The 26,074-nt window shown below is 43.1% G+C and overlaps 1 protein-coding gene and 1 non-coding gene across 2 annotated transcripts in view; one reads left to right on the forward strand and one right to left on the reverse strand.

Annotated features, from left to right (window-relative positions):
• The window catches only part of ACSL3 (acyl-CoA synthetase long-chain family member 3), a 70,168-nt gene extending 50,487 nt beyond the window's left edge, over positions 1-19,681 (reverse strand). Inside the window, exon 1 of the mRNA XM_018058912.1 lies at positions 19,427-19,681. The gene's annotated coding sequence lies outside the window, so the exon portion shown is untranslated. The remainder of the gene's footprint in view (positions 1-19,426) is intronic.
• Positions 25,592-25,663, forward strand: TRNAC-GCA. Its single transcript has one exon. It is a non-coding gene; the product is annotated as a tRNA-Cys (tRNA).

A 26,074-nucleotide genomic window follows, 5' to 3' on the forward strand; every position in this document is an offset into this window, starting at 1 on the left:
AAGGCAGTAAAGGGGATTCACCCATTGGAATGGCCCTTTACTCTTCCTTAGGGTAGCCAGATTTAACAACAAAAATTAAGTCCAGTTAAAAGCTGAGCTTCAATTAAACAACAAATTTCATCGAACATATGTCCATGCAATATCTGGGACACAAAGAAAAACATTATTCAGTGCTTATCTGAAATTCCGATGCCTGGTATTTTGTATGGCAACCCTACTCCTATCCCCAGTCCATCACAAAGTGGGACAATCAGGATACCCAACCACTCTGGTTTGCCTAGGACTTTAGGGTTTCCTGGGATTCAGGACTTTTTAGTACTAAAACCGGGGAAGTCCCAAGCAAACCAGAATGAGCCAGTCATCCTGCCATTAATCATTTCCTGAACTGAGCAAACCAATTACAGCCTGAGATCCACCACTAGTTAAGTGTGATATTAATGAAATAACTTTTCTGTACCTTATTTCCCCACATGCACAAAATTTAAAGTACAGTAGATAATAAGGGGGACTTCCCTGGTGGCTGAGACGGTAAAGAATCTGCCTGCAATGCGGGAGACCTGAGTTCGATCCCTAGGTTGGGAAGATTCCCTGGAGGAGGGCACGGCAACCCACTCCAGTATTCTTGCCTAGAGAATCCCCACGGACAGAAGAGCCTGGCGGGCCACAGTCCATGGGGTTGCAAACAGTTGGACATGACCTGAGTGACTAAGCACAAAACAGGTAATAAGTGACTCTGGAAAAATGCAAAGGCATGATAAATGCTAGTTATTAGTATAGCTGGTTTTGGTACAAATTTCTTTTTCATGTGGAGTTTCAAAGCAGACAGGTATTTGCTTCATTTACACACTTTTTGTAAGATCTACTAAAGGTCCTACTACCTGCAACACTGGTTTGATTGCACATAAAAACTGTTCAACAGATCTGTTCCTTTCAGAACTACAGCTATGCTCTAGGTTTGATGATGGCCCCTCATTTACCTGCTGTGTAACATGGACAAGTCAATCAGCATCCCCAAGCTTCATATTCACTGTAAAACTGGGGTGATAACAAATACCTCACAAAACTCCCTTGAGAGAAAAACAGGAAAGTAGGTGAAAGTACTCTACATAAATTACAAAACACAATGTAAGTTTTAGTGGCATTTTAAATTTGTTTTTATATATATATATATAACTGTGGGTACCAATATTAATATTTTGTTTTACCTTGATAATTTCTTCTTCCCTCTGATTCTGAAGGTACTAAAGTCAATTCAACTGTACTCTTACTGAGAGCTTAGACTATGGAGCCAAAAAGACTAGGCTTAACACTTAGCTCAACTACTTAATAAATGTCAGTCAGTCAGTTCAGTTGCTCAGTCATGGCCGACTCTTTGTGACCCCATGGACTGCAGCATGCCAGGCCTCCCTGTCCATCACCAACTCTAGGAGTTTACTCAAACTCATGTCCACTGAGTCAGTGATGCCATCCAACCATCTCCTCCTCTGTCGCCCCCTTCTCCTCCTGCCCTCAATCTTTCCTAGCATCAGGTCTTTTCCAATGAGTCAGCTCTTCGCATGAGGTGGCCAAAGGATTGGAGTTTCAGCTTCAGCATCAGCCCTTCCGATGAACATTCAGAACATTCATACTAAATGTCACCTGAGATAAATTACCTAACCCTCGTTTCCTCATCTGTAAAATGGGTAGAGAAATATCTGTATCACATAAACACCTAATACATGTGAAGAAGACAACACTTGCCTCATAATAAGTACACAATTCCCAGCTGCTATTATTACTGATTTAATAAAGATTTCCTGGTGGCTCAGGGCTTCCCTGGTGACTCAGATAGTAAAGAATCTGCCTGTGATGTGCGAGACCTGGGTTCAGTCCCTGGGTTGGGAAGATCCCCTGGAAGAGGCCATGGCAACCCATTCCAGCATTCTTGCCTGGAGAATCCCCATGGAGAGAGGAGCCTGGCGAGCTACAGTCCATGGGATCGCAAAGAGTCGGACACAACTGAGCAACTAAGCACACAATAAAGATGCAAAAGTTAGAAGAGGCTGAAATCACTTATATATCCTTGAGTCCCTTAGAAAATAATAATGGAAAATAACTATGCTTAACACATCTTGTATTTGGAATTGGTACCAGTCCATTCAGCCTCCTTAGCCAGCTAGTCAATTTGGGGAATTTCTTTCCATGAGCTTTAGTTAGATGATCACAAATTTATGTTTAAGAAAATACATATACTAGTATTTTTTTCTGCATATCTAATATTCCATGCAAAGATTTACATGTCCTTGGATTTTACGACAAAGAACTACTGAAGCACACTCTCTGGATCCCACTCCAGTTCCATTCCATAAAATGCTTTTTTCTTCTTTTCATAAACTCAATTATTTTACCATTAACCTGAACAGGTTTCAAAATTAAAAGCTACTAAGACAAAGAGTTGCCTTCCTGCTCCTCTCTTCCATTCTTTGATGTGCCCAGTTTTTCCTGCCCTCTGCAGCTTTTTCATAAATGTTCAAAAACTAGCTTGTGTTTTAAAAGCAGAAGGTGTAAGAAAAAGGAATCTACCTTCAATAGCTACGAGAAGTATTTGGCCTGACTCTAAGAAATCTTTTCATGTGAAGTCAAGGGAGCAGCAACCTTGACATTGTCCCATCTCCTTCCAAACTTCTAATCACCTACACATACAAAAAAAAATTCTCAATAATTCCTCTCTGCTGCACGACTATACACGCAACTAATACTTTCTGCTACCATCCAAATGTAGAATACTGGATCGAGTGAAGGCCATCAAAACTTCGCTACTCTATAAAACATCTAAGTATGAATCACTAGAATCGTGGATAGAATTTCCTTTTTAATCAATATAACTGAACATCAAGAAACAACTTGCTGTAACATAGATTTAAAATACTATTGAGTAGTAATGATAACGAATCTAAATGTATTCACACACAATTCTATTTGTTAATGTTTTCATTTGAATTCTACATGTCATTTTTAGGGGGACTACTAATAACTAATATTAATGTTAACTAATAATACTACTAGTAACTAGCATTAAAATAAAATTCTAATCAAAATTTGCTACTCTAGATTTCTTTAGGGGCTTTAAATGCTTCAACACAGCAACTACACAAAGGACATTTATTACATGTAAAACAGATCCAGTTTTACATCATTTCTTAACTCTTAGAACTTCTGAATATGAGTAGCTCCCAAATGTGAAGAGGTAGAATTCTAAGTTTTAGAATTCAAGACACTGGATTTATCAAATCATCTATGAAATTCTATTTATTTCATAATACAATTAACCTGGTTAATTACAGTCATAATACAACTAAGACTGGTTCCAAATCAGGAAAGGAATACATCAAGGCTGTATATTGTCACCCTGCTTATTTAACTTATATGCAGAGTATATCATGTGAAATGCCAGGCTGGATGAAAAACAAGCTGGAATCAAGACTGCCGGGAGAAATATCAATAACCTCAGATATGCAGATGACACCTTAAGGCAGAAAAAGAAGAAGAACTAAAGAGCCTCTTGATGAAAGTGAAAGAGGAGACTGAAAAAGTTGGCTTAAAGCTCAACATTCAGAAAACGAAGATCATGGCATCCGGCCCCATCACTTCATGGGAAACAGATGGGGAAATAATTAAAACAGTGACAGACTTTTTTGGGAGGCTCCAAAATCACTGCAAATGGTAACTATAGCCATGAAACTGAAAGATACTTGCTCCTTGAAAGAAAAGCTATGACCAACCTAGGAGGCATATTAAAAAGCAGAGACATGACTTTGCCAACAAAGGTCCATCTAGTCAAAGCTATGGTTTTTCCAGTAGCCATGTATGGATGTGACAGTTGGACTATAAACAAAGCTCAGCGCCAAAGACTTGATGCTTTTGAACTGTGGTGTTGGAGAAGACGCTTGAGAGTCCCTTGAACTGCAAAGAGATCCAACCAGTCCATCCTAAAGGCAATCAGTCCTGAATATTCATTCACTGGAACGAATGATGCTGAAACTGAAGCTCCAATACTTTGGTCACCTGATGCGAAGAACTGACTCACTGGAAAAGACCCTGATGCTGGGAAAGACTGAAGGCAGGAGGAGAAGGGGATGACACAGAATGCGATGGTTGGATGGCATCACCAACTCGATGGACACGAGTTTGAGCAAGCTCCAGGAGTTGGTGATGGACAGGGAAGCCTGGGGTCCTGCAGTCCTTGGGGGTCACAAAGAGTAGGACACAACTGAGAGACTGAACAATTAACCTATGTGAACAATGGATTTCCTTTCCCCTTTTTGGGTACCTGATCAAATCTAGGCAAACTTATGAGACAGTTACCTCTGTCACTTTGCCATAGCACTTGTTTCTCCTCCACCCTAAGGAGATGAACTAAAATTTCCAAATCACTTCTTTCTGTATCCCAGTCTAGCTGACTCTCAATAAAGGCAATACTAACTGTAGTCATTTACATAAGTGCTTTACTATTTAATAAATGTGCAGCAGCTGTGACCGGCAGAAATAGCACAGCCAAGAGGAGCTACCCGATGTCCGAGGTGAGGGGCAGAAGCCGGAAGGACCCCCAGCCTGAGGGGTGGCAGCCAAGAGGAGTTACACCATGTCCAAGTTCAGAGGCAGCAGCTGAGAGTGCCAGGCTGTGACAGTGCAGGACCCCATGCCCGAGGGGCAGCAGCCAAGTGGAGCTACCCCATGTCCGAGGCCATGGGCGGTGGCCAGGAGAAGCAACACTCTTGTGCGGGTGCAGGAATACCTAGAGGAGCTATTCCACGTTCAAGGTCAGGAGGGGCGGCAGTAAGGAGATATCCCTCGTCCAAGGTAAGGAGCAGTGGCTGTGGTTTGCTGGAGCAGCCGTGAAGAGATACCCCACGTCCAAGATAAAAGAAACCCAAGTAAGATGGTAGGTGTTGCTAGAGGGCATCAGAGGGCAGACACACTGAAACCATAATCACAGAAAATTAGTCAATCTAATCACACTAGGACCACAGCCTTGTCTCAATGAAACTAAGACATGCCCTAGGGGGCTACCCAAGACAGGCAGGCATGGTGGAGAGGTCTGACAGAATGTGGTCCACTGGAGAAGGGAATGGCAAACCACTTCAGTATTCTTGCCTCGAGAACCCCATGAACAGTATGAAAAGGCAAAATGATAGGATACTGAAAGAGGAACTCCCCAGGTCAGTAGGTGTCCAATATGCTACTGGAGATCAGTGGAGAAATAACTCCAGAAAGAATGAAGGGATGGAGCCAAAGCAAAAACAATACCCAGTTGTGGATGTGACTGGTATTAGAAGCAAGATCCGATGCTGTAAAAAGCAATATTGCATAGGAACCTGGAATGTCAGGTCCATGAATCAAGGCAAATTGGAAGTGGTCAAGCAGGAGATGGCAAGAGTGAACATCGACATTCTAGGAATCAGCGAACTAAAATGGACTGGAATGGGTGAATTTAACTCAGATGACCATTACATCTACTACTGCGGGCAGGAGTCCCTTAGAAGAAATGGAGTGGCCATCATGGTCAACAGAACAGTCCGAAATGCAGTACTTGGATGCAATCTCAAAAATGACAGAATGATCCCTGTTCGTTTCCAAGGCAAACCATTCAATATCACAGTAATTCAAGTTTATGCCCCAACAAGTAATGCTGAAGAAGCTGAAGTTCCATGAAGACCTACAAGACCTTTTAGAATTAACACCCAAAAGAGATGTCCTTTTCATTATAGGGGACTGGAATGCAAAAGTAGGAAGTCAAGAAACACCTGGAGTAACAGGCATATTTGGCCTTGGAATACGGAATGAAGTGGGGCAAAGGTTAATAGAGTTTTGCCAAGGGAACGCACTGGTCATAGCAAACACCCTCTTCCAACAACACAACAGAAGCCTCTACATATGGACATCACCAGATGGTCAACACCAAAATCAGATGGATTATATTCTTTGCAGCGAAAGATGAAGAAGCTCTATACAGTCAACAAAAACAAGACCAGGAGCTGACTGTGGCTCAGATCACGAACTCCTTATTGCCATATTCAAACTTAAATTGAAGAAAGTAGGGAAAACCTCTAGACCATTCAGGTATGACCTAAATCAAATCCCTTATGATTATACAGTGGAAGTGAGAAATAGATTTAAGGGACTAGATCTGATATATAGAGTGCCTGATGAACTATAGACTGAGGTTCGTGACACTGTACAGGAGACTGGTATCAAGACCATCCCCATGGAAAAGAAATGCAAAAAAGCAAAATGGCTGTCTGGGGAGGCCTTACAAATAGCTGTGAAAAGAAGAGAAGTGAAAAGCAAAGGAGAAAAGGAAAGATATAAGCATCTGAATGCAGTGTTCCAAAGAACAGCAAGAAGAGATACGAAAGCCTTCCTCAGCGGTCAATGCAAAGAAATAGAGGAAAACAACAGAATGGGAAAGACTAGAGATCTCTTCAAGAAAACCAGAGATACCAGGGGAACATTTCATGCAAAGATGGGCTTGATAAAGGACAGAAATGGTATGGACCTAACAGAAGCAGAAGATATTAAGAAGAGGTGGCAAGAATACACAGAAGAACTGTACAAAAAAGAACTTCACGACCTGGATAATCACGATGGTGTGGTTACTCACCTAGAGCCAGACATCCTGGAATGTGAAGTCAACTGGGCCTTAGAAAGCATCACTACGAACAAAGCTAGCGGAGGTGATGGAATTCCAGTTGAGCTGTTTCAAATCCTGAAAGATGATGCTGTGAAAGTGCTGCACTCAATATGCCAGCAAATTTGGAAAACTCAGCAGTGGCCACAGGACTGGAAAAGGTCCGTGTTCATTCCAAAACCAAAGAAAGACAATGCAAAAGAATGCTCAAACTAACACACAACTGCACTCATCTCACATGCTAGTAAAGTAATGCTCAAAATTCTCCAAGCCAGGCTTCAGCAATACATGAACTGTGAACTTCCAGATGTTCAAGCTGGTTTTAGAAAAGGCAGAGGAACCAGAGATCAAATTGCCAACATCTGTTGGATCATGGAAAAAGCAAGAGAGTTCCAGAAAAACATCTATTTCTGCTTTATTGACTATGCCAAAGCCTTTGACTGTGTGCATCACAATAAACTGTGGACAATTCTGAAAGAGATGGGAATACCAGACCACCTGAACTGCCTCTTGAGAAATCTGTATGCAGGTCAGGAAGCAACAGTTCGAACTGGACATGGAACAACAGACTGGTTCCAAATAGGAAAAGGAGTACATCAAGGCTGTATATTGTCACCCTGCTTATTTAACTTCTATGCAGAGTACATCATGAGAAACGCTGGGCTGGAAGAAGCACAGGCTGGAACCAAGATTGCCAGGAGAAATATCAATAACCTCAGCTATGCAGAGGACACCACCCTTATGGCAGAAAGTGAAGAGGAACAAAAAAGCCTCTTGATGAAAGTGAAAGTGCAGAGTGAAAAAGTTGGCCTAAAGCTCAACATTCAGAAAACGAAGATCATGGCATCTGGTCCCATCACTTCATGGGAAATAGATGGGGAAACAGTGGAAACAGTGTCAGACTTTATTTTTTGGAGCTCCAAAATCACTGCAGATGGTGATGGCAGCCGTGAAATTAAAAGACGCTTACTCCTTGGAAGAAAAGTTATGACCAACCTAGATAGCATAATCAAAAGCAGAGACATTACTTTGCCAACAAAGGTCAAAATGATAATGACTATTTTATAACCCAGAAACAGCAATGCAGAAAAACAAACTGTTTTATTCTAACAAAACCAATTTAGAAAATAATATTCAAAAGGTATGACTGAACCATATTGCTGTACACCTGAAATACTGTAAATTAACTATACTTCAATAAAATATACATACTTAAAAAAAGATTTATGCAGCAGTGTTCAGTTCAGTTGCTCAGTCGTGTCCAACTCTTTGCAACCCCATAAATCACAGCACGCCAGGCCTCCCTGTCTATCACCAACTCCCGGAGTTTACCCAAACTCATGTGCATCAAGTCAGTGATGCCATCCAGCCATCTCATCCTTTGTTGTCCCCTTCTCCACCTGCCCTCAATCCCTCCCAGCATCAGGGTCTTTTCCAGTGAGTCAGCTCTTCACATGAGGTGGCCAAAGTACTGGAGTTTCAGCTTCAGCATCAGTCTTTCCAATGAACACCCAGGAATGATCTCCTTTAGGATGGACTGGTTGGATCTCCTTGCAGTCCAAGGGACTCTCAAGAGTCTTCTCCAACACCACACTTCAAAAGCATCAATTCTTTGGCACTCAGCTTTCTTTATAGTCCAACTCTCACATCCATACATGACCACTGGAAAAACCATGCCCTTGACTAGACAGACCTTTGTTGACAAAGTAATGTCTCTGCTTTTGATTATGCTATCTAGGTTGGTCATAACTTTCCTTCCAAGGAGTAAGCGTCTTTTAATTTCATGGCTGCAACCATCTGTAGTGATTTTGGAGCCCCCCAAAATAAAGTCTGACACTGTTTCCCCATCTATTTCCTATGAACTGATGGGAGCAAACGCCATGATCTTAGTTTTCTGAATGTTGAGTTTTAAGCCAACTTTTTCACTCTCCTCTTTCACTTTTCATCAAGAGGCTTTTTAGTTTCTCTTCACTTGCTGCCATAAGGGTGGTGTCATCTGCATATCTGGGTAATTAGTATTTAATGAGTGAAAGTGAAAGACAGTCATGTCTGACTCTGAGACCCCATGGACTATACAGTCCATGGAATTCTCCAGGCCAGAATACTAGAGTGGGTAGCCTTTCCCTTCTCCAGGGGATCTTCCCAACCCAGGGATCGAACCCAGGCGGATTCTTTATCAGCTGAGTCACAAGCGGAAGCCCAGTATTTAATCAAACACATGTAGTGCTCTAGTAAATTACAAGTAGCAAACACATAAACATGGGGGAAACACACAAGGTTAACTGATAAAGTTTCAAAGAAGCTGAAAAAAGAAATGACAGAAACAAAAAAAGTCTTGAGCTAAGTAAAAGGAAGAGATGGAAAGAGAAGTAAAGGCAAAACAGCACTGATGGAGAAGCAGCTCACAAGAGCGCTGAGCAATAAAGGTTTACAGACGAGGAAACAGCTCCGCAAAGGCTAACTGGTATGGGCAGCTCCACATCCACAAACAGCAGTGTTAAAAACAACTCAGGCCAGACCTGAAATGCAGAGTTCACAGGGTTCTCTTCACTTACTGGCTGCCCAGTCTCCCTTCCTATTCCCATCCCTTGCTACCATTCGTTTGACAATTACAGCTGACCCTTCAACAACACAAGGTTTTATAAATTACTATTTAATTTCATAGTCGGCCCTCCATACTCATGGTTCCACATCCAGGGATTCAACCAACCCTGGGACTGTGTGGTGCTGTAGTACACACTGCAATGCGGGGGAGGTGGGGAATCCACAAATAAGTGGACCCACACAGTTCAAACCCATGTTGTTCAGGGGTCAAGTGTACTTGGTGAGTTGAAGGAATCAATAAATGAGTCTTAGGGAAGGTCTTAATAGTCTTTATACTCCACGGCTCCAGTGTTTTTGTTTCTCCCGGGATGTGACTTATGCTCACAGCTTCTCTAGTCCCCCAGAACAGAGGATGCCTCAATTGATTTGTCAATCCTGCTCTTCCCCAGTTGCCCTGGACATCCCCATTAGAGTACCTCTACCTTAAACCCAACTGTTTTTTTCAAATCCAATCTATGTCTCATTTGCTCAGCTGATCTTTTCCTGGCGACCCTGGTCAATAGGACCTCTCTAACCTCTACATTGCTCACTCAACATTAACCATATCTTTTATGTATCTTCAGACAGCTTGAACACTCTTATTCTTAAGGAATTAGTATTTCCTAGTCCCCTTTATGAAGAAGGCAATGGCACCCCACTCCAGTACTCTTGCCTGGAAAATCCCATGGAAGGAGGAGCCTGGTAGACTGCAGTCCATGGGGTCGCCAAGAGTCGGCACAACTGAGCGACTTCACTTTCGCTTTTCACTTTCATGCATTAGAAAAGGAAATGGCACCCCACTCCAGTATTCTTGCCTGGAGAATCCCAGAGACAGAGGAGCCTAGTGGGCTGCCATCTATGGAGTCGCACAGAGTCGGACACGACTGAAGCGACTTAGCAGCAGTAGCAGCAACAGTCCCCTTTATGGAGAAAGCAATGACACCCCACTCCAGTACTCTTGCCTGGAAAATCCCATGGAAGGAGGAGACTGGTAGACTGCAGTCCATGGGGTCGCTAAGAATCGGACACGACTGAGCAACTTTACTTTCACTTTTCACTTTCATGCACTGGAGAGGGAAATGGCAACCCACTCCAGTATTCTTGTCTAGAGAATCCCAGGGATGGGGGAGCCTGGAGGGCTGCCATCTATGGGGTCGCACAGAGTCAGACACGACTGAAGCGACTTAGCAGCAGCAGCAGCAGCAGTCCCCTTTAAGTAATGTATGCTTGACAGGTTTGCTCACGTGCTGGATTCACAATACCTTGTTCAGTTCAGTTCAGTCACTCAGTCGTGTCCGACTCTTTGAGACCCCGTGAATCGCAGCACGCCAGGCCTCCCTGTCCATCACCAACTCCCAGAGTTCACTCAGACTCACATCCATCGAGTTCGTGATGCCATCCAGCCATCTCATCCTCTGTCGGTCCCTTCTCCTCCTGCCCCCAATCCCTCCCAGCATCAGAGTCTTTTCCAATGAGTCAACTCTTTGCATGAGGTGGCCAAAGTACTGGAGTTTCCGCTTTAGCATCATTCCTTCCAAAGAAATCCCAGGGTTGATCTCCTTCTGAATGGACTGGTTGGATCTCCTTGCAGTCCAAGGGACTCTCAAGAGTCTTCTCCAACACCACAGTTCAAAAGCATCAATTCTTCAGCGCTCAGCCTTCTTTACACTTCCTGCCAAAAAACTACTTCTGAAGAAGAGAAAAAAAAAAAAAGACCTCCCCTGTCAAGTCTCCCCTTTACCTGCCCTGTTCTGACTGTATGAAATATACTGCACAGTAACACATATGCTCATTTACCTTCTTCCCTTATACATATAATGTTCATACATTTCCTTTCATGAATCCTGAGCTCTTTTAGAGCAGGGACGATCCTTAGTCATTTTCAAATTCCCAATGTCTTGCAATATATGCACTAATTTGAGTAGATTCCTTAAAAAAAAAAAAAAAAATACTAGGACTAAAACTACTAAATGACCCAGCAATCCCACTACTGGACATATACCCAGAGAAAACCACAATTCAAAAAGACACATGTATTCCCAGTGTTCACTGCAGCACTATTTACAATAGCCATGACATGGAAGTAACCTAGATGTCTACTAACATATAAATGGGATAAAGAAGCTGTGGTACATATATACAATGGAAAGTTACTCAGTCATAAAAAGGAACAAATTTAGTCAGTTGAACTAAGGTGGATGAACCTGGAGTCTGTTATACAGAGTGAAGTAAATTCTGAAAGAGATGGGAATACCAGACCACCTGACCTGCCTCTTGAGAAACCTATATGCAGGTCAGGAAGCAACAGTTCGAACTGGACATGGAACAACAGACTGGTTCCAAATAGGAAAAGGAGTACATCAAGGCTGTATATTGTCACCCTGCTTATTTAACTTCTATGAAGAGTACATCATGAGAAACGCTAGGCTGGAAGAAGCACAAGCTGGAATCAAGATTGCTGGGAGAAATGTCAATCACCTCAGATATGCAGATGACACCACCCTTATGGGAGAAAGTGAAGAGGAACTAAAAAGCCTCTTGATGCAAGTGAAAGAGGAGAGTGAAAAAGTTGGCTTAAAGCTCAACATTCAGAAAATGAAGATCATGGCATCCGGTCCCATCACTTCATGGGAAATAGATGGGGAAACAGCGGGAACAGTGTCAGACTTTATTTTGGGGGGCTCCAAAATCACTGCAGACGGTGATTGCAGTCATGAAATTAAAGGACGCTTACTCCTTGGAAGAAAAGTTATGACTAACCTAGATAGCTTATTCAAAAGCAGAGACATTACTTTGCCAACAAAGGTCCGTCTAGTCAAGGCTATGATTTGTCCAGTGGTCATGTATGGATGTGAGAGTTGGACTGTGAAGAAAGCTGAGCACCGGAGAATTGATGCTTTTGAACTGTGGTGTTGGAGAAGACTCTTGAGCGTCCCTTGGACTGCAAGGAGATCCAACCAGTCCATTCTAAAGGAAATCAGTCCTGGGTGTTCTTTGGAAGGACTGATGCTGAAGCTGAAACTCCAGTACTTTGGCCACCTCATGCAAAGAGTTGACTCATTGGAAAAGACTGATGCTGGGAGGGATTGGGGGCAGGAGGAAAAGGGGATGACAGAGGATGAGATGGCTGGATGGCATCACCGACTCGATGGACGTGAGTTTGCGAGAACTCCGGGAGTTGGTGATGGACAGGGAGGCCTGGCGTGCTGCGATTCATGGGGTCGCAAAGAGTCGGACATGACTGAGCGACTGAACTGAAATGATACTAGTGCTTATATATGGAATCTAGAAAAACAGTACTGATGAACCTATTTGCAGGGCAGGAACAGAGATGCAGATTCGTGGACACAGAGGGGAAGAAGATAGTGGGACGAACTGAAAGAGTAGCGCTGAAACACATATACTGCCATATGCAAAACAGACAGCTAGCAGGAAGCTGCTGTATGACACAGGGACTCAACAAGGGTACAAGGCGCTCCGTGACAACCTAGGGGGGGGGGTATGGGGGTGGGAGGGAGGCTCCAGCGGGAGGGGATACATATATACTTATGGCTGATTCAAGTTACTGTAAGGTAGAAACCAATACAATATTGTAAAGCAATCATCCTCCAATTAAAAATAAATTTTAAAACAAGAAATATATATAAATAAATCAATGCCCGCTACATATCCTCATAATACCTTCACAAACAAGCAGATAACTATAGTTAGCCAGTTTATCCAAAACATTGGTTATTTTGGTATCTTCAGTTCCAAATAAAAATTAGCAGATCAGTTAAACCCACTGAATCATCTGACAATTCTTTATTCCTCAAAATGGGAAACATGAAACATAGTTCAGTAAAAATAGAAGCTATAGTTTTAAACAAAAAGAATTTAGGCACTTAAAATGTCAGGAAAACAGAAGCAGTCTGAAAACATTTATTATGAAACTAAAAATAGCATTCAGAAGAAATCACAAGATTCAATGTTTATAACATCTTCTTTATCAAAGAAAAACTATGATCAAAAGTCAGACGAAAGTATACACTATATTAAGGTGAATAAAATCAAGAGTAAGTCACATGTTAAATCAGCTTCACACAATTCTGTGTAGTGAGGTTTTCTAGAAAGACTGTCACGAGTCAGTGAAAAGTGGCTGATTTTTAGGAATTTAACAGTTCTTGGCAATTTTCTGGAAATTGCTCAAGGCTCCATTTTGCACCAACAAGTAACAGCTTCCTCATCTATACTCAACCTCCTCCACTCAGACACTTTCCCATAAGCATGCTTTTTACTACGTTTATCTATTTTTTAAATTGAAGGATAATTGCTTTACAGAATTTTCTTGTTTTCTGCCAAATATCAACATGAATCAGCCACAGGTATATATCGTGCTACCAATCAACACTCTCTGGAGCAGTTTCCTATTCTTGCAATCCCCATTTTCCCCATCTTTCCCTTACTTCTGCTCCCCACCCCATCCCCACCATCATTCTCCTGCCAAGGTCAGCCGTGACTTCCAAGTTGCTAAATCCAACAGATGGTGCTCCAGTTTTCTCACAAGAGCATTCCACAGTGCTGAGTGCTTCTCCACAGCAGCAGGGACACCTGCTTCAGGCTGTCCCTCTCACATGGACTGGCCACTGTGTCCATCTCCTCGGCAAACTCAGCCTCCTCCAGTTTTCTTTCTAGTCTCTCCATAGGCAATCTCACCCATCATTGCTCCACTGATGGCACCAAAATGGTAAACTAGTCATCCATCATGCAACTTCCCCTTCTCCAATCCATTTACTACTATTAATTACCACGTCTGGCAATTTTGCCTCTAAATCTCCCTTTTCTCAGTATTTCTGCTAATGATATAAGGCTCTAACAATCAAATAAGCTAACATGAAAGCACTTTCATGTTAGCTTAAAAAAAGGAAAAAAAAATTAAATCTGAGTATTAGTATTCATTAAGTTGAAATCTCCTTGAAAGCAAGGATTTTACAAGTTCATCTTTTTATTTATTTCACATTATACATCTAGCACAGTACTTTGCAAATGGCATTCAGTAAAGGTACTACAATGAATTATTTGTACTGGTTTAATACACATTCAACTGAAATAGTCACACATTTAATGGCTTGTATTTCCCAAACCATGTCATCATTTGACTTCTAAGAGATTAGAATTTAAAGTCACTCTGTAAAGTATAAACTACATCAGGTACTTTTGATAAATATAATGCTACTTACCTAAAGTTAGAAAAAACTGTCATCTCTTTTTGGCCTAGCTTTCCTGAAAACATCCAAATCCCAGCCTGATGTCCAAAACTCATATAAAATTTCTTGCTTCCCAACTGCTCATTTGAACGGGGAAAGTTTAAATATTACAGGAATATTTAAGCTGTAAGTACTCAAAAGGCAGGCAGAATGACTATTTGAAAAAAAAGTCCCTCTCTCATTTTCACATCTTGCAATGTGAGCTGGAGTGACATTCTGAGGAGGAACAGACACTGAGATTAAAAAACTACTGTTGCTCAAAAAAGTTCCCAAACTCTTGGCTATATGTACATTTAACTACAGCATCAGAATGCAAGATTGTCATCTGGTAGTATCTCACCAAATCAATTCAGAAATCTTCCCAGAATAAAAGACAGGCTCTACAGTAAGTGGTGCTGGGAACACTTGACAGCTACAGGTAAAATAACAAGTTGGAACATTCCTCCAAACATTTACAAAAATAAACTCCGAACTGTTTAAAGATCTAACATAAGGCAGGGCTTCCCAGGCGGCGCTAGTGGTAAAGAATCCATCTGCCAACAAAGGTGAGGTAAGCAATGTGGGTTCAATCCCTGGGCTGGGAAGATCCCCTGGAGGAGGAAATGGCAACCCACTCCAGTATTCTTGCCTGGAAAATCCCACGGACAGAGGAGCCTGGCGAGCTACAGTCCATGGGGTCGCAAAGAAATGGACATGACTGAGCAACACAATCTAAGACATGACACCATAAAACTCCTAGAAAAGAACACAGGTAAAACATTCTTTGTATAAATCATTGCAGTATTTTCTTAGATCAGTCTCCCAAGGCAAAGGAAATAAAAATACAGTTCAGTCGCTCAGTCATGTCTGACTCTGCGACCCCATGGACTGCAGCACTCCAGGCTTCCCTGTCCTTTACCATCTCCCAGAGTTTGCTCAAACTCATATCAGTTGAGTCAGTGATGCCATCCAGGCATCTCATTCTCTGTCATCCCCTTCTCCTCCCTCCTTCAATCTTTCCCAGTATGAGGGTCTTTTATAATGAGTCAGTTCTTCTCACCAGGTGGCGAAAGTATTAGAGCTTCAGCCTCAGCATCAGTCCTTCCAATGAATAATCATGGTTGATTTCCTTTAGAATTGACTGGTTTAATCTCCCTGCCAATCCAAAGGACTCTAAAGAGCCTTCTTCAACACCACAGTTCAAAAGCATCAATTCTTTGGTGCTCAGCTTTTTTTTTTTAATATTTTATTATTTTTAATATTAATTTATTTTAATTGGAGGCTAATTACTTTACAGTATTGTATTGGTTTTGCCATACATCAACATGAATCCACCATGGGTGTACACGTGTTCCCCATCCTGAACCCCCCCTCCCACCTCCCTCCCCTCAGCTTTCTTTATAGTCCAACTCTCACATCCATACATGACTACTGGAAAAACCACAACTCTGACTAGACAGACCCTTTGTCAGCAAAGTAATGTCTCTGCTTTTTAATATGCTGTCTAGGTTTGTCACAGCTTTTCTTTCAAGGGGCAGGCATCTTTTAATTGACAAATGAGACTTAAAAGCTTTTGCACAGCAAAAGGAACAGTAAGCAAAATGAAAAGACAACCTATGAGAGAAGTATTTACAAATGATGCAACTGACAAAGGGTTAATATTCAAAATATATGAACAGCTCACATAACTCTATCAAAAAGAAATTTAAAATGGGCAGAAGACCTAAATGGACATTTCTCAAAAAAAAAAAGACATACAGATGGCCAACACACACATGAAAAGATGTTCGACATCATTACCAGAGAAATGAAAAGTCAAAACCACAATGAGGTTGTGATGAGGGTCACACCTGTCAGCGTGGCTACCATCAAAAAGTCTACAAATAAATACTAAAGGAGAAAAGAGAACCCTACTACACTGTTGGTGGAAATGTAATTTGGTACAGTCACTAGAGAAACAGTAAGGAGGTACTTTAAAAGACTAAAATAGAACTACCATGAGACCCAGCAATTCCACTCCAGAGAAGATGAAAACTGTAATTCAAAATGAACATTTGAGTACATGTATATCAGCGGCACTATTTACAATAACCAAGACATGGAAGCAACCCAAGTGCCCGTCAACTGATGACTGGCTTAGAAAGAAATTTTCTACATATTGATACTGGACAATCCTAATTTAAACAAAATTGGAACCAATAAAAGGGTTGATATATAGTAGTTTATTTTACATACCCATATATTTACTTTCTTAGTGTTCTATACCACTTACTATTACAAATTATTAAAAGTAAATCATAAAAGGGAAATTCTTAAATTAGTATTTAATACTAGAGACTAAAATAACATGAATGCAAAATGCCAGCTGGTATCATGGACTCAATCCTGGAATAGAAAAAAGGGCATTCATGGGAAAATTGGTGATATCTGAACATAGTTTATAATTTAGAGTATAGTATCAATATTAATCTTTTGTTTTGACACATGAACCAAGGTTATGTGACATGCTAATATTAGAGCAGGGGAGCTGGGTTATGGTATAGGGATTATGGTATATAGGAATATTCCCATATCTGCAACTTTTCTATAAATCTAAAATCATGCCCAAATTTAAAAGTTTTCTTTAATAGTACCCAGTCTAATCATCCAAGCACTTGTCACCCACCATTTAAAAAAAAAAAAACCCTCCCTAGACTAGATTTCCATCTAAATCACAACAGTCTATATAATACTCATTCACAAATTCCTTCATTATATACATCATAATTTGTAATTATCTATTATTTGTATGATGACCTGTTTCATATTCTTTCCTCTATAAAGGCAAAAATGGCATCAATTCTGTTCTCTGCTACATTCCCAGCACCTTACATGCTGCCTAACACAGAATAGGAATTAAAAGCTCTAAGTGAGCAATTAACTAAATAAGGAATTGTTAAACAGGACAGCAGAAGAGCACACAAGCAATGAGAAATGTGTTGGGACTTTTGGGTGCTCTGACTTCCCAAACCAGGCAGGGATTGATTTTCCCGATCCATCCTTCCTTCAAGGACAACTTTAAATCATCCAGTGCACATAGCTCACAAACCCAGTACCTGAGACCCAAGGACACTAGGTGACTTGTCACCCCAGCCCCGTACATCCAGTGTACATCTACGTACATCCAGCCCTACACCCAACACTGCCATCTTACTACAGAACCAACTCTTTTTACAGAAAAAGAATGAACTAGGAAAAGACTAAAAGGAAAATGCCAGTGACTGAAGAAGCCTTACTCATTCCTAAGTGTTAAGAACTGCACAAGAACACTCCAGAACACAAAACAACGGTCTATACAGTACACTCCCGTGTCGCCACACTTCTTCCCAGTAATAACCTTCTAACACACAATTTTAGGAGCAACTCAGCACCACCCCTCAACTCCTGAAACAAACCTGGGGAACCAGAAAAGGTTATCATCAAATGACTGCTCTCCTGGCCACTCAAACAAAACTCCACCGTGACAACTATTCAGCCAGCCACCAAAGAGAGGCAGCATAATATAACGCTTGGATAAGAGAGCTCTAGATTTTCAAACAGGCGGGTCTGATTACAGCTTCCCCTCTTACTCGCAGTCGTCTGGGGGCAAGTTAATGTGTCCAAACAGCAGTTCTCTCCAGCTATAAAATGGGAATAACTACCACCTTAGAGAGTTGTTAACAGTTTTAGAGATACTATGCAGAAACTCTTCATAGGAAATCTGGAATGTTATAAAGGCTCAGTAAGTGTCAGCTGTTTGTCATCTTATTCCGCTACAGTCAATTTCACAAGGCCTATTTCCTCTCAGCTGACAACATTCCAGGTTTCCTACGAAGAGTTTCTGCATAGTATGTTAACAACTCTCTAAGGTGGTGGTTATTCCCATTTTACAGGTGGCGAGAACTGCTGTTTGGACACATTAACTTGCCCCCAAATCACGGCAAATGAGAAGCTGTGATTTTCTCTGCAATTCCTAGCTGACTCAGTGGTAAAGAATCCCGCTCGCCAATCAGGAGACAGGAGAGACGAGAGTTCGATCCCTCCGTCGCGAAGATACCCTGGAGGAGGAAATGGCACACCCCTCCAGTGTTCTTGCCTGGAGAATCCCGTGGACAGAGGAACCTGGTGGGCTACAGTCCATGGGGTCGCAGAGAGTCGGATACGACTTAGCGACTAAACAACAAAATACACAATAGCTTAGAGCACATTTTCCAAAGCCAGCCTGGACAAACCAGCTCAATGTTTGTGGGCCTCGGGCTCCCCATCTGTGAAACGGGCTGGATCATTCCTACCCCGCTCGAGTTGCTCGGAATTACCCATTCCATTACCAGTGCATAATTAAAATACACCTAGGGAAAGTAAACCTTCAACTCCCAACCCCAAACGAATAGGATTCATCCCAGGCCCATCGCCTCCGATCGCGGCCAGAACAAATACCAAGGTCGACCCACCTCATACTCCTCAATCTCTCCTCACGGCCCGCAGCAACGCAGCAATACACCCCCCGCCCGCCCCTCCAGCATGGGTTTCGGAAACCGCAGGGGTGTTTCCTCCCGAGGACCGCGTCAGAGCCCGGCTAGTGAAAGTGGCCAACCCCCAGCCCACCCCGCCCCCAAAGCGCCGGGAGGGAACCCCGCGCATCCTTCCTCCCCCGGACAGCTCGGCCGCTCGGGCTGCGGTCCCCCCACCCCGGATTCGCGTGGGCTCTGCGGCCCCGAGCCCCACCTCAGCCGCATCCCGGATCCCATGGCGGCACCCCTCACCCTCGCCGCGGAGTGGCCCGGTACCCCCGCACCGCCGGGCTAGGCGGCCACGTCGGGGATCCGGGGCCTCCAGGCCGGCCGCATCCTTCCCCCGGGCCAGGGTCGCCCTTGGGGCGCAGCCCTTCCGCACGCGGAGGCCCCACCATGCCCACCACGGGAGCCGCACTCACCGCGACGCCGGGGCCCCGGTTCCTCGGGCCCACGCAGGCCTGGGTTGCGCCCCCCAGAGCACTAGCGCCCTAGGCCGCCTCCTGGGGACCCTGACGCTGCCGCCGCGGTCGCACTGCGAGGAGACGGCCGTCTGCTACTCGGTCCGCCGCCACCGCCTCGTCCCAGCCCCGGCCTCGGCGACAGGCGCGGACTCGCACACCGGCGCCGGCAGACCAGCGTCTGTTGAGCCGAACCGCCCGGGACGCGCACCCCCGGCCGGCGCTCGTTGCATATGCAGAGAGGCCGCCGCCCATTGGCCCGCGGGCGGTGGCGCGTGCGGGGCTGGGCCTATCGAATTCCGGCCGGGAGCACCGCGGGCGGCCGGGGGCGGGGCGGGGTTACTACGGGTCATTCGCCCGAGCCGCGGCTGACGGGACCTAGCCGCAGCCTGCGCGGGGCGGGGGCCGGTCGGCGGGGAAGGACTGGACCGCGGCGGCGGGGGAGGGGAGCTGGACTGTGCGGCCGGGACTTAGGTGGAGCAGGAGCGGTTCGGCTCGGTCTGCGGGAGGGCCCTTCCCCTAGGGTTGGAAAGACCACCGCCTCGCCCCTCCCAAAAACTACAAACGCAGATGTTGCTGTAATCTATAAATCTTAATATAGATCTGGAAAAAAGTGCGCCATTATCTTCCCTCTTAACTGGATTATGTGTTTCGTTCTTGCACAGATTTGTCAGATTTGGCAAAATAAAATGATTGGGGGGAATGTCTGAAGCGAGAGGGGCTCAGGAATTCAAAGCAGGTTTTTTATTCTTGCTTTGGCTTCACCGAACCCAGCAAATAGCCCATCTCCCCTCGGTGCACTCACTCTTTATACGCATTGTAGGCAGACGCTTTACCGTCTGAGCTACCAGGAAAGTGATATACAAGATTGATACTTGTTTTCTAAAGGATAAAGTTGACCCCACAGTACTGTTTCTGAACTTCTTTTTATGAAGCTGAACGTGTTTCTGTATTTTGAAGAGCTTGCCATTATATTTCACTTTAGACAGTACGAATGGGGAAAAGAGTACAGGTAGACTGCCTTCCTGCAAGCCAACAAAGCAAAACACAAATGACTAAAATAGCAACTACAATACGCTATTAAAAAGATGGCTTTCGTTATGCAAGCTGTAGTGGGGTTGAGCTTTTTTTGTTTTTCTCTTTAATTCAACATATTATTTAGTGGTCTGTGAACGAAGTTGTAACTTTTAAGTCAGACTCGATTCCACAAGAAGTAAAACATTTGGAGGGTTTCATTTTGTTTTGAAGTAATGAAGGAGCTAGAAATAGCTACTTGAATAGTAAACCACCATGCGATGCAAAACTTATCTTTAAAGTAGGTGAAAGGTGACGTGCATGAGCCAGCCTTGGGCAAAAGCAGGGGCTCGATTTCCCAAGGGAATCTCAAAATCTGTGAAGCCGCCTGAACTTGAGCTGTCTGGAGTGATGAGGCGAGGAGCAAAGAAAGCTCACGCATCTTGGGCCCCAAGCCAATTTAACTACCTAAAGGAAAGGATCCCGGACCCAGGAAACCTGCTCTTCTTGCTTGAAGAAGAGGTTCAGTTGCTTCCTAATCTGTCGAAGCCCTATCAAAGGATAAAATCCTGAAGATTTCTTATCTAAAAGACCACCATCATTCTGCATGCTGGGGAAAGTATACCATCAAAGTGGTAGTTCTAGAACCAGGAAAAGTCTCTAGAAAATAAGTAATTTCCAAGGCAGAAATCTTTTTTTATTCCCCATCGATAATCATAAAGCAGACTTGTAGAATTCCAGCAACATCCTAACATCTTCATTATCTCTTTCGATATTACTAGTGTGTGTGTGTGGCTAGGCAGCTGTGTGGATATGATATATACTTTTAAAAGAAAATGTTCCTTCTAAATTCTCATCCTGTTCACTTACAGTAAACGGTAATATCTCCAGTCTATGATGTTTTGTTTTTTAAATAAAATAATACATGCATAACTGCTCTTCTTTTAGACAGGTTTTCAGTATATATTTATTTACAGCATCTGAAAAACTAAGGGAATTTGGTTGTATTTCCCCTCTTTTTTAGGAAAACTCAATTATAGAAGCTGTAATGGCCAACTAAATGAAAACATCCAACAGTTCCTTTTACAGTTTTGTTATTTCTCCAAATTGCAGGACGTTTGAGAGGAGATGTCTTTGTAAATTTCATGAATACCTAATGATTGTCTTCTGTGGAGGGGCCCAGGAATAGTTTTTGATTGTATAGCAAACTATATACTACTAGCATTTTTCATCGTCATTAAAATGTAAAACCAGAACCAGCTGATGTTTATAAGTTCAACAGAAACTTTTTTGTTCTTTCATTTCTGGTGGATTAGGAGGGGAAGACACTGGAGAAGGAAATGGCACCCTACTCCAGTGTTCTTGCCTGTGAATCCCAGGGATGGGGGAGCCTGGTGGGCTGCCGTCTATGGGGTCGCACAGAGTCAGACACGACCGAAGTGACTTAGCGGCAGCAGCAACAGGAGGGGAAGACAGTGATTGACGGGCTTTCAGGGTAGCGCAGCTGATAAAGAATCCGCCTGCACTGCAGGAGACTGCCGGAGCCACAGGTTCCATCCCTGAGTCGGGAAGATCCCCTGGCTGAGGGAATTGCAGCCCACTCCAGTATTCTTGCCTGGAAAATCACATGGATAGAGGAGCCTGATGAGCTATAGTCCTCAGGGTCACAGAGTCAGACAGGACTGGAGCTACTGAGCACGCACACACATAGGAGACAGTGATTGAAGGGATGTAACAACCCTAGATCTCTGCGTTAAGATGGCTCTGGCCTCAAGGAGCAGAACATCCAAGAACAATCAACTTAGATTATGACATTTATGTACCTCACTTGAATATAACTCAAGAGGCAGGGCAGATCTAAGATGGGTTCAAGGACTCTACCAGGTCACTGAGGACCTGAGTCTTTACATCTTTCACTCTGGCTTTCTCCTTAGACCATCACACTCGCAGATGGCTACCACAGTTCCAAGTGTCACATGAGAACACAATAGTGTGTAGCCAAAGAATAGGAGAATGTTTCCTACACGTCACTTCTAATTAAGGAGGAAATCCTTTCTCAGAAAGCTAATGACTGACTGCTCCTCAAGTCCTATCGGCCAGAATTGGGTCATATGGTCATTCTAGCTGCAAGGGAAGCCAGGAAATATCAGCATTTTTGGCCTTTATAGTGGAAGGTGGACGCCATCAACACAGAAGTAGCCATGGAAAGGAATAAATGTAAGAAGCCCTAATCAACAGTGTCCACAACGGACGTCACTGGAAATTACCCATCTCTGACTAAAAGTGGCTAAAACAATAAAATTATCTGTTATCTCACTGAAAATGTCCAGAGGAAGGCAATTCCAGGATTTCTTTAAAGGGCTCACTGGTGTAAGAACCCAGCTCCTTCTGTGTCTTTACTCGGCCACTCTCGGTGTTCATTTTCTTTCTCTTCCTGGTTACAGAATGGCTGCAACTGCTCCACGCATGCATTTATTTATTTATTTGGCTGTGTCAGGTCTTAGTTGCAGAACATGGGATCTTCACCGTGTCATGCAGGATGTTTCGCTGGAATGTGTGAGCTGTCTAATTGTGGCATGTGGGCACAAGAGCACGGGCTTTGTTGCTACACTGCATGTAGAATCTTAGTTCCCCAACCAGGGATTGAACCCGTGTCTCCTGCATTGCAAGGCACTTTCTTAACCACTGGACCAACAGGGAAGTCCCTCCATTGTTATCTTTACACAATATTCCATTCAAAGCCAGAGAGGAAAATTGGCTTCTACGTGTCAGTACATGTTTCTCATCTTCCAAGATGTACTCAGCCCACTTCCCCTAAACCAGTAACTATCAAATGAAATTGCCCTGATAAGTTTAGCTCAATCATAGATCATTCACTAGGGCTGGGAGAGTATATTCTAACAAGTGGGGACAGAATATCATTTGACCTTTGGTTCAAAGCATATCCCATATTTTGAAGTACAGGGTCCCACCCAAAAAAGTATCAACCTCAAGCTGACTCCTTAGCTGGGCCTTTCAGAATTCTTTGAGTTCTGTCAGGTGGCATGCATATGGTAGTACCCAAGGATCCTGTAGTCATATGCCCATTGTTGCCACTCTGCAGGAAAATGGGCTTGCAGATCAGAGTTATACAAGATGCCATGAAGGCAGATCAGATACTCTGTGAGCCCTCCTCAGACTGTGGAACTAGCGAGACTCAGACAGCAGAATTGGAAGACTTGAGCCTGGGTTACATATTAAACCCAATAGGGACAAATTACTGCCTTACACTCTGGTAGAGAGAAAGCCCTAAGATAGAGATCCACAGATGCTGTCAGCATATCCTGGACTTGGGAATACCTGGGGGTAAGTTCAGAGTGCCAGCAGAATCTGCTCCAGGTGGACAACCAACAGTGTCTGCCTTTTGTTTCAAAAAAAGCTGGAATGTATTTCAAGAAATTGTCTAATTACTGAGTTTCAAGGAAAGAATCAAAATAATTCTAAGAGATCCTATGTATCCCAATCTTGTGGTCCTTCTAGGAAGTCCTTTGCTACCCGGGTATCAGCTCAGAAAGGATGTATATGGTTGATCACGGGTTGAGATATCACATTGGGAAACCTTTATATCCACTGTAGACTATAAAGATCTCTAGGAAGTGACATTATCAAACTCAACCTCTTTCCATGACGTAGGATTCTATAAACACTCTAGTAATGTGCTGTTTCTTCAATTTAAGGTAGTTCAACTTTGTTCCACTTTAGTGGTTGGGAACCTTCCTTTTGGGAAGCTATCAGGGCTTTCCTGATATGTCAGTGTTAAAGAATCTGCCTGCAATGCAGGAGACCCTGGTTCAATTCCTGGGTCAGGAAGATCTCCTGGAGAAGGGATAGGCTACATACTCCAATATTCTTGGGCTTCCCTTGTGGCTCAGCTGGTAAAGAATCTGCCTGCAATGTGGGAGACCTGCGTTTGATCCCTGGGTTGTGAAGATCCCCTGGAGAAGGGAAAATCTACCCATTCCAGTATTCTGGCCTAGAAAATTCCATGGACTCTATAGCCCATGGGGTCACAAAGAGTCGTATAACTAAGCAGCTTTGAAATTCATGAAATGCTTTAAATTCCACTTTTACTTCTTTCTTTTCCAGGCTAGACTATCTTTTTTAAAAAATTCTTTTCCAAATGACCTGTCTTATCTCCCTTTAGTCGGTTTTATTTTTCTACTCCCTTCATTTCCTGGAAGACAAAACAGAATATCTAAACTATAGCAAGGGCCTGAAAATTGTAAAATATCTTGAAAGAAACCATTCCAAGTTCTTGCCTGTCAGAATTTCATTAAAATAGCCTAAAATTAATTGACTTTTTTAAGTGATCACATATTTCTTTTTATTCCCGGTTCATTTTGATTAATGATAATTTTCAGTTAAGGCAGTGAACATTTCTTAGCTATACATACTCAGTTCGGTTCAGTCACTCAGTCACGTCTGACTCTTTGAGAACCCATGGACTACATCACGCCAGGCTTCTCTGTCCACCACCAACTCCCGGAGCTTGCTCAAACTCATATCCATCGAGTCGATGATACCATCCAAGCATCTCATCCTTTGTCATCCCCTTCTCCTCCTGCCTTCAATCTTTCCCAGCATCAGAGTCTTTTCTAGTGAGTCAGTTCTTCACATCATGTGGCCAAAGTATTGGAGCTTCAGCCTCAGCATCAGTCCTTCCAATTTCAGGACTGATTTCCTTTAGGTCTGACACATATTTATATGCCTAAAAATCCCTTCAAATCCATTGTTGGACTTGTTTACTTTTTTATGAATGAGTCTCTGAATACTTCGCTTTTATATTATAATACTTTTATTAAACTTCTGTAATTTACCAACTCATATGACTTTCCTATCCATCTTTTAAGCATATCTATAAAGAACTCTGAATTCAGGCAGTTATATTAAACTCTCCAGTATAGTTAGTTTTCTGTTATTTTTCAAAGATATTCTGGAACAGAGACTCTCTATATGATTAAAAAAAAGAGAGAGAAAACCTAGAGTATCAACTAGAATTAATTTTGGCTGCATGTAACTGAAAATGCAAATAATAGTGGCTGTAATATGCAAAGGTTACACATATTCTAGGCTTCTCTGGTGGCTCAGATGGTAAAGCATCCGCCTGCAATGCGGGAGACCCAGGTTCGATTCCTGGGTTGGGAAGATCCCCTGGAGAAGGAAATGACAATCCACTCCAGCATTCTTGCCTGAAAAAAAAATGAGGAGTATGAACCAGATACTCCAAGATTAGTACAACCACACCATGAAATCATTGTGTGTGTTTAGTTGCTCGGTCATGTCCAACTCTTTGCAACCCCATGGACTGGAGCCCGCCAGGCTTCTCTGTCCATGGGGATTCTCCAGGCATGAATACTGGAGTGGGTTGGCATGCCCTCCTCCAGGGGATCTTTCCAACCCAGGGCTCAAACCCAGGTCTCCCACACTATAGGTGGATTCTTTACTGTCTGAGCCACCAGGGACCCAGAATGCTTCTCTCTTCTGTTCTGCTATTCTCTGTGTGGTTTCTTCATATGTGGCTTCCATATTCAAGGTCATAAAATAAGTGCTAGAGTT

Source organism: Capra hircus, chromosome 2 (genome assembly GCF_001704415.2).
Source record: "Capra hircus breed San Clemente chromosome 2, ASM170441v1, whole genome shotgun sequence".
Lineage (NCBI taxonomy): Eukaryota > Metazoa > Chordata > Mammalia > Artiodactyla > Bovidae > Capra > Capra hircus.